Source organism: Silene latifolia, chromosome 7 (genome assembly GCF_048544455.1).
Source record: "Silene latifolia isolate original U9 population chromosome 7, ASM4854445v1, whole genome shotgun sequence".
Taxonomy (NCBI): Eukaryota; Viridiplantae; Streptophyta; class Magnoliopsida; order Caryophyllales; family Caryophyllaceae; genus Silene; species Silene latifolia.
In genome coordinates, this window is record NC_133532.1 from 66,522,374 (window position 1) to 66,527,295 (window position 4,922).

Genomic DNA, 4,922 nt, shown 5'->3' on the forward strand with positions numbered 1-4,922 from the left:
TAAACAAGGTGCTGGAAATATTTTACATTATGACAAAATGATTTAAAGGAAACTGCAATAAAAACAACAGAAAACTGCAACTGAAACTGACAGGTTGCTTCCTTGGCTGGGAGTATAAGGACGAATGGGTGCAGTAGGTGCCTTGACTTCGGCTCTTAGGTGATATCTGAAATATGTAGAGACAAGCAAAAGCACCCCAACATCAGCTCCTTCTTTGTTTAGCCAGAAATGGCAATATGCCTTATGCTTTATGTCCTTTTCAGCAACTTGACTTTCAGTTTGATTTTCTCTTGGTTGTAGTGTGAATTTGTCCTGGCTCCTTAGGACTTTTCTGACCTTAGTTGATCAAGGTTTCAGCTGGCCAAGGTGGCAGCTAGTGGTTGAGCTTGAACTGGTACTTGTGACCTCCTAAAGCAGGCCTGACAATGGTTGTTGATAGGGTAGTGTGCTTGGGATTGTTGCCTGCTCCCTGATCAGTGTTGTCCAGGTTCTTGGCTCCTGCTGCAGCCTCTCCTGGTTGAACAGGGTTTGTCCTCAAGACTATAGCCTCCTCATCACCTGTGTCATAGTAAGGACTGAGATCTCCCACATTGAAAGTACCATGTACTCCATAGTCACCAGGTAAATCCACCTTGTAGGCATTTGATCCAATTCTTTCAACAATTTCAAATGGGCCATCAGCTCTTGGCATTAGTGATACGATCGTCAGGTACCAAAAAAAATACCTAAGTACAACTAACAGAAGCTAGCGGTAAGTAGGGTCGATCTCCACAGGGAGGCTAAGTATCTATCTACTAAGTACGTCTGTCGGGTCACAATTGGGGGGGTTTTTAACTTAGTTTTCTAAACTACTGAAGATGTGAGGTAAGATAAATAAAGACAAGAGCGATAAAGGTAAGAAAAAGCTAAGATGTGATCAGATAAGGAGAGATATGTCAGAATCAAGATTTAGGTTCACCATGGTAATTTACTAACTCAGTCATAAATAGTCTAGACAATCTACTGTGAAAAGGGAAAGGGAAAGGTCCTTCCGGTCAGCTATCCACCCTAGATTACTACTAACTTAACTTCCGTTCTCATAAGGGTAGTCTACTGTTCATAGCAGGTCTGTTCATTCCATTCTTACGATCTAGGAACGAATTTAACCAAATTAAAGTGGTTCAGAAGCGTGCACTCAACTAAACATGTTACAGTTATATTTCTATGGTCACAGATTCTCATAATTAATCATCTAGCCTATTCACAACACCGTCACTTTACTACCATGACTCCCCTAATTCTAACATAAAAGGATTTATCTACTCATGCTTTTGAAATTAATAACAATAACAATAATCATGAATATCCTAAGGGAAGACATAGTAAAGAGATTATAAGGAAGAAGCATATACTAATAATGATAATAATAAAGTAACAATTATAGAACAAGGAATTAAAGTAGAGAAATAAAGATTAGATTGAAGTTAAGAGTAAAGAGAGATACAAAAGAGCGAATCCGGCAATAAGAACAAGGTAGCAGCATAGATTAAGAGAGAAAACAATGATTAAGAGTAAAAACAGTATGATAAGATGTTTTTAACCTAATCCCGACTTCCTTTATATAGGGAAGGGATTATTAACATAAATTAAACCTAACACGGAATAAAAATCCCGAGTATATAAGCTAGTCACTCGATCGAGCAACTTTATATCACTCTATCGAACAAATCCAAGCTAAAACCTCTCGATCAAGGACTTTAGGTACTCGATCGAACACTTATCAAAAAGGAAACATTCGATCGAGAAGAAAAAGGACTCGATCGAACAAGATAGTACTCGATTGAGTACTTTCCAGCGCACAATTCCTGCTTCGCGCACTGAATTTTAAACGACCGTCATGTTAGAAATCTAGATCTATATACTCAACATATTCATATATGTTATATGTTAATTTAGTCATAAAAATAAATGGCGATCTTATGCATGCAAACAATAATTAATTAAATAAGAAATCATCATCTTACATTGTGATTTTCGGATCAAAGGGCACAAGAGAGTTATCCTACTCTCTTGTTCTTGAGCTCTCCTTAAATGGATGAACAAAAGGATACAAGTATAGTATCCCTCCCAAGGAATAATACCCAAGATATACTCTTAATAAAATTAATATTATCAATACTAGAATAACATTAATTTAAATAAAATGACCCAAAATATTTTGTCCTCTTGGATTTCGGTCAAGAGGAGGAAGAAGGAGGAAGAAAATATTTTTATCTCTCTAAAAATATTTTTGTGTTGATAAATGAATGAATAATACCCACACTTTTGCATGTAGTGAATAATAATCTTATTGAGCAAAAGACCCTTGGCTCTTTACAAGGGAAACCGGGTAGGAGGGTGGGAAGAAGGCCAATGCATGAGCTTGGTGCTCTTCACAAGATGCACTAGGTTTGCATGCCTAGTTATAGAAAATAATCATGTTTTCCACTAACTTAATTAACATAATATATATTGTTAATCACACCCAATATTTCGGTCCATTAGGAGATAAAATAGATTCCATTTTATCTTTGTCAATTTGTCACATGTCACATGTCATGTAAAATTGTTATGTATTTTTAACATATTAAAAATCAACGCATTAATAAAAATACGTCATATACAAAATCGACTTAGTAATTCACAATTACTTTTACCAATTATAAATCACAACATCTTGTATTTATAATAATTCATTCAATTTCAATTGTTTCCTTAAACAATAATTTCATCCAAGTAATAAAACAATTCGATCACTTAGACCGTATCTTATTTAATCAGATTATAATGAGATACGTAAATTTTACTTCCAAAATCGTCCGTCAATTTTCAAGTAATTTAATTAACTCGTAACGTTATACGATCAATTAAATGATCAATTAAGAGTAATATCCTTTAGGTATGACCTAGGGGATCAACTGATCACCACCGTCGCACGACAGTAATGTCAAACTCTAGTCAGCCAATCATTACCGATATGTGTGGACCAGTTGACGGTAAAATATTACTTCCCAAATGTATTCTTTAAAATGAGACTTAAACATGTGATCATCATGATCAACAGTTGTGATCGCATTATTGTCGGAGGACACATATTCCAACAATATCCCACTTGTCCTCGACAAGTGTGCGTCACCAATTCTCTTGTCCTATTACTATCTCCCACTCAATGCAAGGTGTCTTTCAGGTCGTACTTGCAAGTGATCATATCGAGAGTGGTTTCCTCGATCTGGAGAATAACTGATTGACCGAATTTATCCACCATGGATACATTCCGAGCGTGGCCACGCATTTCCAGTTCATTACTCCTCGATTGGCCCTGAGATATTGTTATAACCCTGACTAGGGGTGGACAATTCCTATCGCACTCATTCCCTTCGACTAGCCACATCCATCATAACCCAAAATATGCCCATTTGACCCCATTTACGAAGGTCGTGGTAACACAAATCAAAGTTAATCTGAAACTGTGCCATCTTAGGCAAATAGTCTTTAGTCAAAAGAATTGACTCATTAGAATACTATAGTAGCTCTTGCCACGACCAGGCTATATAAATTTGCCAGAACTCTATAAGCGGTCATAAGGCCCGACAAGGTATTCCTAACAGTCTGCCTATGAGATCGACTAGTCGTCTCACACGACTTTATGGCACTTGAACTTGCCATCAATCGCATCACACTCTAGTCACTTCGAGACGTCACCTCATACAAGTAACTATGGGCGAATACAATGTTAATCCGTGTTCACCTTAACGGGGTTCAATTGTCTCCACAACCCGTTTGGATGTAACAATGTATAAAGAAAAGATAAAAGACAAATTCGATTATGAACATGAACAAAAACAACACTTTTATTTCATTTCAAAATCTAACATAAACTTGGTACACGTTTAAGTCCCATGGACGCAACATGTCCATCATGCTTGGCCTGCGATAAAGGCTTGGTAAGCGGATAGGCTATGTTGTCATCCGTCCCAACCTTACAAATCGCAATTTCCTTTCTCTCAATGAAATCTCTTATTACATGATATTTTCTATGTACATGTCTAGATCTATTACTAGACTTTGGTTCCTTGGCTTGGAAGATCATCCCACTATTATCACAATAGAGAGTGATGGGATCATTGGCGGTAGGTACTACTCTTTGACCTTCCGTGAATTGCCTGATCCACACAGCTTCCTTAACAGCTTCTGATGTTGTAATGTACTCAGCCTCCGTTGTTGAATCCGCGATCACAGCTTCCTTGAAGCTTCTGCAGCTAACGGCACCACCATTAAGCATGAAAATGAAACCAGCTTGTGATTTCATGTCATCTCTATCTGTTTGAAAACTTGAGTCCGTGTAACCATTAACACGGAGTTCGGTGTCTCCTCCAAACACTAAGATAGAATCCTTAGTCCTTCTCAAGTACTTAAGGATGTTCTTGACAGCAATCCAGTGACTCTCACCTGGATTTCCTTGATATCTACTCGTCATGCTCAAGGCATACGAGACATCAGGGCATGTACATATTATGGCGTACATGATTGATCCAACAGCGGAAGCATAAGGGATCGTCTTCATGCGTTCAACATCATGGGGTTCGGAGGAAGATTGAGTCTTGCTCAATATCGTCCCGGTTACCATAGGTACCAATCCCCTTTTGGATTTGTCCATGCTGAACCGTCGAAGAATCTTATCAACATAAGATTCTTGACTAAGTGCCAATATCCTCTTCGATCTATCTCTATGGATCCGGATACCTAATATGCGTTGTGCCTCTCCTATATCCTTCATTTGGAAGTGGTTACCTAACCACTTCTTAACAGAAGACAACATCGGAATATTATTTCCAATGAGTAGTATGTCATCGACATACAAGATTAGGAACACAACATTGCTCCCACTAAATTTCATGTATAAA